The sequence below is a fragment of the Nerophis ophidion genome, linkage group LG04, assembly GCF_033978795.1.
Source record: "Nerophis ophidion isolate RoL-2023_Sa linkage group LG04, RoL_Noph_v1.0, whole genome shotgun sequence".
Classification (NCBI taxonomy): domain Eukaryota; kingdom Metazoa; phylum Chordata; class Actinopteri; order Syngnathiformes; family Syngnathidae; genus Nerophis; species Nerophis ophidion.
Window position 1 is genome coordinate 56,347,466 of NC_084614.1, and position 16,093 is coordinate 56,363,558.

General features: G+C 38.1%; 1 protein-coding gene across 8 annotated transcripts in view; it reads left to right on the forward strand.

The window, feature by feature from the left end:
- Nucleotides 1–16,093, forward strand: part of LOC133551610 (neurexin-2-like) — a 439,020-nt gene that overhangs the window by 60,416 nt on the left and 362,511 nt on the right. The gene's annotated exons all lie outside the window — the stretch shown is intronic.

The window sequence follows — 16,093 nt, forward strand, 5'->3', positions numbered from 1 at the left end:
CTAAAAGCCTCACACACAAACGCCGGCGCCAACCCTTTTGAAAATGTCCACTTCCAAAAGCAACATTTTTCAGGACAAAAAGCTACATTTATGTTTGAACAAAAAGCCAGTGTGTTTTTAGAATATCTGTATTGGTGTGGACTAGGGTTGTATGGTATACCAGTATTTGTATAGTACGGCGATACTAATGAATCACTGTACTGATATCAAGTACAGACACGTACCTAGTCAATACTACTATGATTAGGGCGATATTTTTTTACAACACAACATCTGCCTTCTTTTTTTATAATTCATATTATCTTTATAAATAGAATAGAATAGAATAGAAAGTACTTTATTGATCCCTGGGGGAAATTCAGTACCACAGTTCATTGTGGTGCTGAATAGACATTAATAATAATAAATAATATATAACATATATTATATATACAATATATAATATATGAATAATATAAATGTAGTCTACATATATTCTACATTTGAGTGCAGTCAAGAAGGACATATGCAGTCTGAAGGCTGTCGGTATGAACTCAGTAAATATGTCCCTGGACACATGAGGACTTAGAATACGACCAAAGTATGATCCTGTAAAGACTTGTATCGGATTGAAAACCAAATTTGTGGTATCATCCAAAACTAATGTAAAGCATCCAAACAAGAGAAGAATAAGTGATTATTACATTTTAACAGAAGTGTAGAGAGAACATGTTAAAAGAGAAAGTAAGCAGATATTAACAGTAAATGAACAAGTATATTAATAATTAATTTTCTACCATCCATCCATCCATTTTTTACCGCTTATTCCCTTTCGGGGTCACGGGGGGTGCTGGCGCCTATCTCAGCTACAATCGGGCGGAAGGCGGGGTACACCCTGGACAAGTCGCCACCTCATCGCAGGGCCAACACAGATAGACAGACAACATTCACACTCACATTCACACACTAGGGCCAATTTAGTGTTGCCAATCAACCTATCCCCAGGTGCATGTCTTTGGAAGTGGGAGGAAGCCGGAGTACCCGGAGGGAACCCACGCATTCACGGGGAGAACATGCAAACTCCACACAGAAAGATCCCGAGCCTGGATTTGAACCCAGGACTGCAGGACCTTCGTATTGTGTGGCAGACGCACTAACCCCTTTGCCACCGTGAAGCCCCTACCACTTGTCCTTAATAATGTTGAAAAATAATAGAATGATAAACAATACAATATGTTACTGCATACGTCAGCAGACTAATTAGGAGCATTTGTTTGTCTACTTACTGCTAGTTGTGTTGTATGTTCACTATTTTATTTAAGGACTTCACTTAAATAAGAAAAATGTTTAATGTACCCTAAGATTTTTTGTCAAAGCCAATAATGCAATTTTTTGTAGTCCTCTTTATTTAGAAAAAGTACCAAAAAATATCAAAATAATTTTAGTACCGGTACCATAATATTGGTATTGTTTCAACACTAGTGTGGACATACCCTTAGTTGAAAAGCCCTGCTCTACAATGATGGACATCAAAACAGCGTCAGCTACTGTCAAAACTATAATACTGTTTTGCCGTTAATGCATTTGGTGTCGGTCATTAGGGATTAGGCGTCTCTAATGATGCTACAGTTTGAAAATAAAAAATGTCACTTGTATTCTAATTACATCGTACGGTTTTGTAGAAAATCCTCCTAAAATCTCCTGAGAACATACTCTGTCAAGAACAAGGGAGACGTAACACGGGATTAGTGAACAAATTCATACCGTGTACCTTGTATCTTTATAGTTATCTGTTTATTACAAGACTGCACGATGAAAAGCACTTTGACTTTGAAAAGTGCCTTGATAGCTCCTCAGTGTTCCAGTGACACGCCTCACTGCATCCTTCTCAATTATCTGGAACGATACAGCTCTCAAAAGGCCCTATCCTGATCATGTTTGGACTTTGAAGCAGTGAAACCTCGTCCTGGTCACGCTTTGTCTATGTCGGACGCAAACATCCATACTAATTAAAGATTATCTACGTCGACAAAACGTAACATCGGGCCCGTGTTTAAAAGTATCGGTTAATGCATACGCGTGCACTTTGCGTCCATTTGATAAGTTTGTGTAAGCAGCTATTGGCGACCTCTTGGGAGAGACAGGAAGTTTGCTGCATGCTCAGTGTCTCTCAGGGAAGCCTGATTAAATATGCGTAAATATAGTCGCTGCCGTAGACCTGCAGGCAGAGGAATGTTTGCTGACTGAATGGACAGAGCCTCTCACAAACTTGGAGGAAGCAGCCAATTCCCAGTTGCACTTGATTACTTAAACAATTAGAAAGATGTGTAAATGATTCACTAGGAGACAGCAATCAAAGAGAAAAAAAAAAAAAATACGCACTCACTTTAATTAATTCACCCGAAAAAAAACAATAGAAAGAGCCGGAAATCATGGCGTAGAAAATTAAAGCATATTTTAGATGGGAGACAGAAATATTTACGTATTTAATTCAAATAAAATATGATTGCCTATGTAGGTCAGGCCTGTCTTTGCTCAATATGACTTGATATGGATAATTAAAAGTGTCTGTCATTATTCTATGTCATTGTTTCCATCAATCATTCATAGTGGGAATTGCTACAGCTCTCTTTTTGTCTGATATTCAGTCTTTACAGTTGTGTGCACTTGTCTCAAAGGCTGTATCACAATCCAAAGTGTACAATAGAGATAAGGTAGTTAGGTCAATGTTTGCATGAAGCACACACATACTGCATCAAACGGAATCCGCTGTTTTAAGACTTCATTATTGTTAACCTAATGCGTGTTACTGCAATGATCAGAGCTTTAATCCTAATACTTTTAAGTAAAAGTAATGACAAGTAATGACCACAATGATATGTGAAGGGAAAAATAACTAGAAATCATTTTATTCTTGTAACAAATACTTAAGTTACATTTCTTTATTCCAATCATAAACTGCAATCCGATAAGTACCTTAAGGCTTAATCATCAAACATACTATATTGACCTAAATACAGGATAACCTGTTACGTCTGTTCGGCATTGTGATGCCGGGTTCGATTCCCTCGAGGATGCGTCAAGTGAACACAGCAAAGGTAAGATATACACAATTTATTTAAATAACAAAAAGAGCTATATAACAAAAATGCTAGAGCTAGTAGAATGAAACAAACAAAGGACGCTAGCATAAAAGCTAGGATATACAACAATGAGAAATAAACTGGCACGTAGGCACATAAAACAGTAAAACAAAAACTTCAGCATGAGAACTGGAATGGACAATGAATGGCTAGCGTGAAAAGCTTAGCGAAAATATACATACTTGAGAGTATTGCAGGCATAACTTGTTGCGTAAAAAGCAAATCATGAACCCAGGCTGAACAAACAAAAGAGGACGGCTTATAAAGTGACGGTGATTATCTGTAGCAGGTGTGCGGGGCGTGAGCAGCAGGTGAACTGATGAGTAACCATGGTGACCGACTTAAACAGGAATTAATAATAGGAACAGATGGAGAGTGAAAATAAAAATGGAACAATAAACAATAATATGTGGAGGATCCAAAAAGCGGATCTCAACATAACCCCTCTATACAAGCATTTTTTATGACAGTGACAACATTTATATGATTTATGCCAGGGGTCACCAACGCGGTGCCCGCGGGCACCATGTCGCCCGTAAGGACCAGATGAGTCGCCTGCTGGCCTGTTCTAAAAATAGCTCAAATAGCAGCACTTACCAGTGAGCTGCCTCTATTTTTAAAATTGTATTTATTTACTAGCAAGCTGGTCTCGCTTTTCTCGACATTTTTAATTCTAAGAGAGACAAAACTCAAAAAGACTTTGAAAATCCCAAAAAATATTTTAAAGAATTGGTCTTCACTTGTTTAATAAATGTATTTATTTTTTTAGTTTGCTCCTTATAACTTTCAGAAAGACAATTTTAGAGAAAAAATGCAACCTCAAAAATTGTTTTAGGATTTTTAAACACATATACCTTTTGACCTTTTAAATTCCTTCCTCTTCTTTCCTGACAATTTAAATCAATGTTCAAGTAAATTTATTTTTTATTGTAAAGAATAATAAATACATTTTAATTTAATTCTTCATTGTAGCTTATGTTTTCTCGACGAAGAATATTTGTAAAATATTTCTTCAAACTTATTATGGTTAAAATGAAAAAAAATTGTTCTGGCAAATCTAGAAATTCTGTAGAATCAAATTTAAATTTTATTTCAGAGTCTTTTGAATTTCTTTTAAAATTTTTGTTCTGGAAAATCTAAAAGAAATAATGATTTATCATTGTTAGAAATATAGCTTGGTCCAATTTGTTATATATTCTAACAAAGTGCAGATTGGATTTTAACCTATTTAAAACATGTCATCAAAATTCGAAAATTAATTTTAATCAGGAAAAATTACTAATCATGTTCTGTAAATTCTTTTTTAAATTTTTTCAAAAAGATTCAAATTAGCTAGTTTTTCTCTTCTTTTTTTCAGGTGAATTTTTAATTTTAAAGAGTCGAAATTGAAGATAAACTATGTTTCAAAATTAAATTTTAATTTCTTCCTGTTTTCTCCTCTTTTAAACCGTTCAATTAAGTGTTTTTTCATCATTTATTCTTTACAAAAAACCTTCCGTAAAAGGAAAAAAAATGCACGACGGAATGACAGACAGAAATACAATTTATTTAAGTGTGTATCAAACTGGTAGCCCTTTGCATTAATCAGTACCCAAAAAGTAGCTCTTGGTTTCAAAAAGGTGAGCCCTGATTTATACCAATGAAATAACAACTGGCAATAATAAAGGATACCATATTTCTTAGACATTCCACTATTGTTTGATCACAAATATTTTGGGTTTAGCATCATAAGTCCTCCTGTTGTTTGATAACTCATCAACAATTAATTAAATGTTTTACAGTGTTTATGTGCAGTAACAAGGTACGTAGCTATAACTACAGTTCCCTGTAGCTCGGCAGTATCTTCACTACTTTTTGAACAAATAGTGATTCCTGTAGCTTAGCTATTTTTAGATCCATGTAGGGAGGTAGTTTACATCAAAGCTATAAAGATAGAAAATAGACTGTGAATCCAGGCCAAAAACTACAGGAATAATACAATGACCTGGATGAATGAGAACATCCGTACATATGGAGAAAATCCATGATGATTGGTAGATGTTTGTATGAGTCACAATGGCCAAGGTTAGGGCGAAACATGACCGACAGGCCAATGGGAGGCAAGACAAGACCAGTCATCAAAACCAGGAAGCAAAATCATAACAGATACACAATAATGTCACATAAAGACAAGGGAGTCAGAGACAGAGGGACGCTTTAAGCTGACGACGACAAAAAAAAAAAAGAAACATACTTGTAAATGGCAGAGAGATTGTCTCCCACGGATTAGATTTTTCCTTTAGTGATAAAGACTACTTCCAGGAAACCTACTTAAACCAAAATCATAATTATTCTCTTCATCGAAGACATCCTACACACATTTAGGAACACACATCGAGGTGAGTTGAGTTCATGAAAAGTTTTACTGCACATAACCAATGTTCCTAAACAACACGCAAGTCATTTTTGCTGGGGTTTTTTTGTCACGCTATATAGATAGAGGCTGGTTTTTTTGTTTTTTTGGGGGGGTGGGGGGATTTACTGTAGGACGAAAAGTATAATAACATTATAGAATTTGGGGAGCTTCACGGTGGGAGAGGGATTAGTCCGTCTGCCTCACAATATGAAGGTCCTGCAGTCTTGGGTTCAATCCCAGGCTCGGGATCTTTCTGTGTGGAGTTTGCATGTTCTCCCCGTGAATGCGTGGGTTCCCTCCGGGTACTCTGGCGTCCTCCCACTTCCAAAGACATGCACCTGGAGATAGGTTGATTGGCAACACTAAATTGGCCCTAGTGTGTGAATGTGAGTGTGAATGTTGTCTATCTGTGTTGGCTTTGCGATGAGGTGGCGGCTTGTCCAGGGTGTACAATGCCTTCCGCCCGATTGTAGCTGAGATAGGCGCCAGCGCCTCCCGCGACCCCAAAAGGGAATAAGCGGTAAAAAATGGATGGGTGGATGGATAGAATTTGGGCTAAACAAAAATCAAACAAAATGAATCCATACAGTGGGGTGTGGAGAAACCCTAGAGGTAATTGTAGGGGGTCCCCAGCTAAATGATAGACAGTTAATAGTACTTTAGACAATCTGTTTTTTCAGGACTGTATGAGAGAAATCATATCCCTAAGTCTTATATTTCAGTCAATACTGTAATTGCTTAGCCTGAGGCTCCGCGCTAAATCTCTTCACATTCAAATGCACACACGACGCGTGTGGTAATAAACGACCGCAATTCCAGTTTGCTTGATTCTTGTTGAGAAATATGAGCATGTCAACTCGTTCCCAAAGGCGGCAAAGTTGAGTGAATGCAGACATACTACGTTGTAACACAAACATTGTCAGCCTGTGGAACCTCACTCTTCACCCCTTCACACCCCCTGCCGACAGCTGCCATGTTGTGTCTCCAATGCTTCAAGACACCCAATTCTAGGACTCAAATTTGATAGTGCAAATATTGCCCTTCTTTGAATGGACCATTTGTAGTAAAGCATGCAAAACCTCTTCAGTCAAGCAGCTTGTTTTGATTTTAACACACTAAATAGACAAAAGTGCTAAGAATTGGCAGGTGCATGGCAAGATCACTTTCACTTCAAACCTTGACAAGCTCTCGCGTCTCAGCTTAAGTCATTACCGAGCGTGCTCTTCTGCTCACTCAACTCTATAGGCGCGTTGTAATTGCTTTCATAGTCTTGCAGAGTCCATTTATAGGACGGCGGTGTAATCAAACTCCGCCGCATGTCGTCTATAGGAAAATTGATGAGGGATAAGAGTCGAGCGCTAAACTGTTGGTGCCCAATAACCGTGCAGTTGAAATGATGCACTCTTAAAATATTCCACCACAAGCCGCTGATTAGAAGAAAAGAAGTGTGCCCCCCTCTCATTTAACTAAACACACAGGCGGTTGTCGGTCATAGAATAACCTTTCATCCTGTTAAGGTTGTGACAAGAAGCGCATTAATTCATCAAAAAGCCTGCATTTGTAAGTACATTCCTTTCATGCACAAAATATATACAGCACAGGCTAAAAATTAAGACAAACCTTCTCATTGCAATGTTTTTTGTTTTTTTTCATGACAATTTACATTGTACATTGTCACTGAAGGCATCAAAACTATGACACCTGTGAAGTGACTACCTCTTGAAGCTCATCGGGAGAATGCCAAGAGTGTGCAAAGCAGTAATTAGAGCAAAGGGTGGCTATTTTGAAGAAACTAGAATATAAAACATTTAAAAGTTATTTCACCTATTTGTGTGTTCATTCATGGTTTTATATACACACACATATATATATATATATATATATATATATATATATATATATATATATATATATATATATATATATATATGCATGTACAAGCCCCGTTTTCATATGAGTTGGGAAATTGTGTTAGATGTAAATATAAACGGAATACAATGATTTGTAAATTATTTTCAACCCATTTTCAGTTGAATATGCTACAAAGACAACATATTTGATGTTCAAACTGATAAAAAAACATTTTTTTTGCAAATAATCATTAACTTTAGATGCCAGCAACACCTGACAAAGAAGTTGGGAAAGGTGGCAATAAATAGTGATGAAGTTGAGGAATGCTCATGAAACTCTTATAAGGAACATCGAACAGGCGGGTGCCATGATTAGGTATAAAAACAGCTTCCATGAAAGGCTAAGTAATTCACAAACAAGGATGGGGAAAGGGTCACCAATTTGTAAGCAACTTGTCGAACAGTTTTAGAACAACATTTCTCAACGAGCTATTGCAAGAAATTCAGGGATTTTACCATCTACGGTCCGTAAAATCATAAAAAATTTAGAGAATCTGGAGAAATCACTGCACGTAGGCGATGATATTATGGACTTTTGATCCCTCAGGCGGTACTGCATCAAAAACCGACATCTGTGTGTAAAGGATTATCACCGCATGGTCTCAGGAACACTTCATAAAACCACTGTCAGTAACTACATTTGGTTGCTACATCTGTAAGTGCAAGTTAAAACTCTACCATGCAAAGCCAAACCCATTTATCAACAATATCCTGAAACGCCGCCGGTTTCAATGGGCCTAAGCTCATCTAAGATGGACTGATGCAAAGTGGAAAAGTGTTCTGTGGTCCGACGAGTCCACATTTCAAATTATATTTGGAAACAGAGGTCATGGTGTCCTCCAGAACAAAGAGGAAAATAACCATTCGGATTGTTATAGGCGCAAAGTTCAAAAGCCAGCATCTGTGATGGTATGGGGGTGCATTAGTGCCCATGTCATAGGTAACTTACACATCTGTGAAGGCACCATTAATGCTGAATGGTCCATACAAGTTTTGGAGCAACCTATGTTGTCATCCAAGCAACGTTATCATGGACACCCCTGTTTATTTCAGCAAGACAAGTTTTACAACAGCGTGGCTTCGTAAAAAAAGAGTGCAGGTACTTTCCTGGCCCGCCTGCAGTCCAGACCTGTCTACCATCGAAAATGTGTGGCGCATTATGAAGCGTAAAATACGACAGCAGAGACCACAGACTGTTGAACGACTGAAGCTGTACATAAAACAAGAATGGGAAAGAATTCCACTTTCAAAGCTTCAACAATTAGTTTCCTCAGTTCCCAAACGTTTATTGAGTGTTGTTAAAAGAAAAGGTGATGTAACACAGTGGTGAACATGTCATTTCCCAACTACTTTGGCACGTGTTGCAGCCATGAAATTTTAAGTAAATTATTATTTGCAAAAAAAAATAAAGTTTATGAGTTTGAACATCAAATATCTTACCTTTGTAGTGCATTCAATTGAATATGGGTTGAAAAGGATTTGCAAATCATTGTATTTCGTTTATATTTCCGTTTATATCCGACACAATATATACATATATATATACATATATATATATATATTAGGGGTGGGCAAATTAATGCGTTAACTCATCAATCTATTAACGCCGACAATTATTTTATCGCACATTTGCGTATGTTGTTTACATGCTTTTATTTTGTTAACGCCTTTTCTTAACAAGATGGCATCTCCCGGATGTACTTCGGCGTCGAGGGGCTCTTGGTAAAGATGGAACATTTGGCAAAAATACCGGACAATTCTGCAAATTTCATGGCTGGCTTACAGCGTGGTCACTCCGGGATCACTTACGACCGCCAGACAATTCTGAATGTGGATAGATCGGGCCGTTTTGGACTGAATGACGCGTGCCTGCTAGACCGGCTAGCTAGCATGCGAATACTTTGCCGGCTACATCCAGCGGCCTGTGAAGCAGCGGAGTATATGTGTTGTCTGTCTATTTATGAATAATGCAGACGAGGAGTGTTGGCTGAGTTCTTAATGTTTACTTTCAGAGCGTGCATATCACAACATACAAGATGCCGTCATGGCGACACAACCTATACCGGGCTACCGCGCATGCTCGTCACTCCTGTTGCATGCTGGGTAGGGTAGTTCTTTTTTTCCCTGGCTCATAACATCACAAGTAGTACCATGTATATGCGTTCAGTTTATTAAAGCACCAAGCAAACAATCGGAAAATTCCCATCATATCAATTCCTAGATATGGTCATAAATATTTTAAGTGCACTACGCATAATAAACACAACATTATTAATATTGCTACTACGGATAATTTGATCAAAAATTCCCTAAAACAGCCTACTACCTATAATATAGGTTTTTTAAACATAAGACCCTGATAAAAAAAAAATGTTTCTGCTGTTACCTCAGAAATTGCCTGTTCAGATGTTATGATTGTGGCTCAGAGATTTGTATGTAGATTATATTTATTTTCCATAAGAAACAGGATAACTTAAATACCCTGGCAGTGGCAATAAGCTTAAATGTTTGTATTTACATTTTTTGAGTTGATTTTCATAAAATATGCTATTTAACTGCTACTGTTTAACAAGGGGCTTCACGGTGGCAGAGGGGTTAGTGCGTCTGCCTCACAATACGAAGGTCCTGCAGTCCTGGGTTCAAATCCAGGCTCGGGATCTTTCTGTGTGGAGTTTGCATGTTCTCCCCGTGAATGCGTGGGTTCCCTCCGGGTACTCCGGCTTCCTCCCACTTCCAAAGACATGCACCTGGGGATAGGTTGATTGGCAACACTAAATTGGCCCTAGTGTGTGAATGTTGTCTGTCTATCTGTGTTTGCCTGTGATGAGGTGGCGACTTGTCCAGGGTGTACCCCGCCTTCCGCCTGATTGTAGCTGAGATAGGCGCCAGCGCCCCCCCGACCCCAAAAGGGATTAAGCGGTAGAAAATGGATGGATGGATGGATGTTTAACAAGGACTGATTTAAATTGTGTTTGCACAACAAATGTTTTGGCGCTTTTGTTCATGTGGGAGAATATTCCAATAAAGGTGCATTACACACTACTTTTGAAATCAATGCAGTTAATCGTGATTAATCGGAGAAATAGTGCGATTAACTTCGATTAAAATTTTTAATCGTTGCCCAGCCCTAGTATATATATATATATATATATATATATATATATATATATATATATATACAGATATATATGTGTGTGTGTGTGTGTGTGTATATTTTTTATATAAATATGTGTATATATATCTATGTGTATGTGTATTTATGTATGTATATGTGTATATATATGTAGATGTATGTATATGTACGTATATATATGTGTATTTATGTATGTAGATGTGGGTATATGTATGTATGTGTGTGTATATACAGTATGTCAGTGGTTCTCAACCTTTTTTTAGTAATGTACCCCTTGTGAACATTTTTTCAATTCAAGTACCCCCTAATCGGACCAAAGCATTTTTGGTTGAAAAAAAAAGAGATGAAGAAGTAAAATACAGCACTATTTCATCAGTTTGTGATTGATTAAATTGTATAACAGTGCTAAATATTGCTCATTTGTAGTGGTCTTTATTTTGGAAAAACATATAAAAATAACTAAAAACTTGTTGAAAAATAAACAAGTGATTCAATTATGAATAAAGATTTCTACACATAGAAGTAATCATCAACTTAAAGTGCCCTCTTTGGGGATTGTAATAGAGATCCATCTGAATTCATCAAATTAATTCTAACCATTTCTTCACAAAAAAATTAATCTTGAACATCAATATTTATGGAACACGTCCACAAAAAATCTAACTGTCAACACTGAATATTGCATTGTTGCATTTCTTTTCACAGTTTATGAACTTAAATTCATATTTTGTTGAAGTATTATTAAAAAAATATATTTATAAATGATTTTTGAATTGTTGCTATTTTTAGAATATTAAAAAAAAATCTCAAGTACCCCTTGGCATACCTTCAAGTACCCTCAGAGGTACGCGTACCCCCATTTGAGAACCACTGCAGTATGTAAATGTATGTATATATATGTATATGTATATTTAATAATTGTATGTATGTGTATGTACAGTATATGTATGTATATATGTAATTTTATACATGTATATGTATATATATATATATATATATATACATATATAGTATGTATATATGTGTACATACAGTATATATATATATATATATATATATATATATATATATATATATATATATATATATATGTATATGTATATATATATATATATATGTATATGTATATATATATATATATATATATATATATATGTGTGTGTGTGTGTGTGTGTGTGTGTGCGTGTGTGTGTGTGTGTGTGTGTGTATTACTATACATTTGCACTATACCCTTGCATGACTATACACTTCCATATAAAGCTTCATGGGGTGCACTAGTGCAAGAAATTCAAGCGTTTAATGGAACATTCAGTTTTTACAATAATCTTCAGTTACGATACGGTTGGAGTTTTCATTCATTCTACGTAGAATGAATGAAAACTCCAACCGCTCCTCTTGAATTGTATTCCATGGGATTATGATGCTGTACCTGTGTAGTATGTGTGTATAATAATATTTTTGGTCATTTGTCGAATGCTCTATCCTCTTTAGCGCTCTCACTGAGTAATCCTATTGATTTCTACAGAGAGGTGCAGTTAGATCACCATTATGTTTGCTGAAGTGTTATTAACACTCACGACAATCCCGGCTGGTTGGGTTCATGCAGTAATAGGCTTAGTGTGGTTTCCCTGTAGCATTACTTCAGACTGTCTTAGGGCACCACTGAACAATATCTACACATGCTTAGTCAATAGGAGATGGACCTATGAATCCTCTGTCTAACCCTCTGGCCCTTCCTTGGGTTTAAAGTTGGTTTTAAGAACATAAGCGAGCAGCCAAGATCATGACCTTATGCAATACAAGAGTATTAAGTAGTATTTTGGTTTTCATTAATAATCCATCCAATCAGTCTGACAAACACCAATCGTACCGGAACTGAAGCAAATTTCTTCTTCTTCTTTTGCATCCGTCAATGATGGTGGATTTCCATTGTGTGGGGTCGCCATTTCCTTTTTCAATTGCCGTGTTGATCACCTCTTCAGCTTTGGAACTGTGTCATAGTCGCGTCTTAATGAGGGTGTGTGCCAAATGCTGCTAAACGGTTGACTGAAATATTGTGTGAGTGCGTTTGATCTAATGTGAACAATTTAATTGGTTCATCGTGACCTGACCGTCAATTTCATTTGTTTTATGTGACGAATCTAAATGTATTTGTGGCATGTAAAGCTTGTGAACTCAAAAAAAATCCATGGATCAGCCGCAGCAGAGTGTAAAGCACGGGGTTCAAAACTTGGCGAAAAATGTAGCAACATATACAGTAGACCAGAAACTACGGTAATTTTCTTTGGCTCAATTGTGGTTTTATTTTGTTGTACTCAACACCAAAACACAGAGACTAAGTCACATGGGATTTTTTTCCACTTTATTCTGCGGATTAATACATGGGCAAACACATTAGATTGTTATGCGCAATGTTTGGTCGTTAGAAAGCTTGAAACAAACCTTTGCCAAAATTGTTCGTCAAAAAACGAATCAAATAAAAAATGTTGGTGTCCAAAAACAAGGTACCACTGTTTTAGGGGATGAGAGCAGGAACTCCCAAACAAATTAGAGATAGCTTTCCTCCGCGGGACCAAAACGTCCAATTAACCAGGACAAATCCCATAAATGCTCTGCTTGTAACCAGATGGTTAATTGGAAACCGGCGATAATTGGGTAAAGGCTGTTATATATGAAATGTGAAAAGTCATTATACAGATAACAACTTCATGTTTCAACTCAGGAAAACATTTTCGGTCTCCAATCCCGATCGTATTTCTGGCCTCAGGAGTCCTGATCCAATACTTTGACAATAAGTTACAGAACTTAAAAAGTTATACAACAAGTAACAAAAGAGAACATATTTATACATCCAGCCATCAATTTTTTACCGCTTGTCCAGCTTATCTTAACACGTTTAGAATTTGCCTGCATTGTTGTAAACCAGATGATTTGTGGAATTCAATGCTACATACGATTTGTTTTACCAAAATAAAGTGGTTAGTGCACAATAACGAAACAAAAGTTTGAAAAAATAATAATACTGGTCCCCATTTAAATCATTTGGGTTTTTCCCTTAAAGACTCCCTGTAACCAGAGACTTCCTGCATTCATTGACAATAACAAAAACGACAATTTTTTTTTTTTTTAAATAATAAGAACATAGAAAATAAAAACATTGATATAATCACCTAGGCATTGGCAGGCCGTGCATTTCACACCTAGGTCTTCAGTGATGTCCTACTTAGTCCGACTTTAATATATACCCCTCTTAATGCCGTAATGTATGTCACCGCATAACCATGGCTGGAAAAATACAATACAGAATCACACTTGCACACTACTGGGGCATTGAATTACCTCAATAGTCTACAAAACGGGCTACTTTACAGCGCATTTAAAAACCAATAAACCCGCACCTGCAATCAAAACATATCTCTATGCCAGTGGTTCATGACCTTGTTGGAGGTACCGAACCCCACCAGTTTCATATTCAAATTCACCGAACCCTACTTTAGTGAAAAATAAAATGTTGTTTTTTCTCAAATTCAAGACAAAGTTATATGTTTTTGGTAATACTTTAGTATGGGGAGCATATTCTAAGTAACAAAGACTTAATTTACAGTTATTTGGTTAGGGCCAGGGTAAGAGGGTTAGGGTTATAATAAGGCCATGCCGTATAAGGCATTAATAAGTACTTAATAGAGCCAATATGTTACTAATTTGCATGTTAATAACCAAATAATTAATGGTGAGTATGTTCACCATACTAAAGTGTTACCATGTTTTATTACTGGTGCACAAAAGGAACTGTGCATGAACATCACTTTGTTCAAAGAACAAAACCGACACAGTGCATGAACTCACAACAAATTACACACCTGCAAATCAGTGTGACTTCTGCTGTTGCCGTATCCGTAATACGCCAATAAGGAGGTTTTTATTTACACGATGAGTCGGTGTGTCTTGACCTCCGCCGAACCCCTGAGCCCGACTCATCGAACCCCTAGGGTTCAATCGAACCCAGGTTAAGAACCACTGCTCTATGCAATACTGTCAACATTAAATAATTTTAAAAAACACATCAAACGTGAGAAAATAAAGAAATAACATATTTGAAACATTGCAGCAGAAGGGCTACTGTGAACATCTCGTGATATGATTGGCTATCGCAATGGTCAATCAACTGCATTTGTGTTGTCTACCGCCTCCTTAACAAAGTCACACACAAGGACTTATCCCCGTTGCCTTGGGTGTACGAGGTCCTTAACTACATCTCTGGGACATGCTGGTTCCGTTCCCTTGATCTCCGGAGCAGCTATTGGCAAGAGGAGCTGGCACCAGAAGCACAGCCAAAGACTGCTTTCTCCATTGGCAAACTGCCGTGACAGTTTAAGAAGGGACGGCGTGGCGCAGTGGGAGAGTGGCTGTGCTCAACCCGAGGGTCCCTGGTTCAATCCCCACCAAGTACCAACCTCGTCATGTCCGTTGTGTCCTGAGCAAGACACTTCACCCTTGCTCCTGATGGGTGCTGGTTAGCGCCTTGCACGGCAGCTCCCTCCATCAGTGTGTGAATGTGTGTGTGAATGGGTAAATGTGGAAGTAGTGTCAAAGAACTTTGAGTACCTTAAAGGTAGAAAAGCGCTATACAAGTACAACCTTTTTATTTTATCAAGATGATGCCCGGCTACCTTTAAGTACCTTTGGTGAGAGTTTTGGCTGACATTCTATGGGGACGCTGTGTAGTCTACTTGGATGACCTTCCTGTGCATGCAGACTTCGGGAGTGTGCTGATCAACTTGGAATAATTATTTCACTCCATCCGCAAGGCAAGTCTGCTCCTCCACTCCAAGAAATGTCAGCTGTTCCGGCAAGAAACCTCTTGTCTAGGTCATATGGTCAGCGCAGCAAGAGTGTCCACCAACCCAGCAAAAGTATCAGCAATGAGAGATTGGCCTGTCCCCCGTAACATTGGACAGCTGTGGAGCTTCTTGGGCCTGGCCTCCTCCTACCGCCGGTTTGTCAAGGACTTTGACATCACTGTTAGCCCACTGCACCGGCTTACTGAGAAGGGAAAAGTGTTCCGGTGGAGTGAGGACTGCGCCAGGTCTTCACTCAGGTCCGGTCAGCACTGGTGAGGGCCAATGTGCTAGCCTACCCGGATCCTGATCAGCCCTTTATCAGCTTCAATGTAGGCGTTGGGGCAGTGCTGTGCCAGGAAGGGGAGAAAGCGGAACACGTCAGGCATCCGGTCCTGGTTCTACTGGCCAGGGTGTCGCCAGGATGTGGAACACTACGTTCATTGGTGTGACACCTGTACTGCGAAGTAGTGGCCCAACCGGCGTTCGCATGCTCCCTAACAACAGTACCAGTTGGGGGCTCCCATGGAGCGCTTTGCCGTTGACATTCTGGGATCCTGTCCGACCATAGAATGGGTTAACCGCTACATTCTGGTCACCGTGGAGTATTTTACCAAATGGCCTGAAGCCTACGCAGTCCCTGACCATAGTGTCGTCACAACCGTAGAGTGCCTGGTAAACGAAGTGTTCCGGGG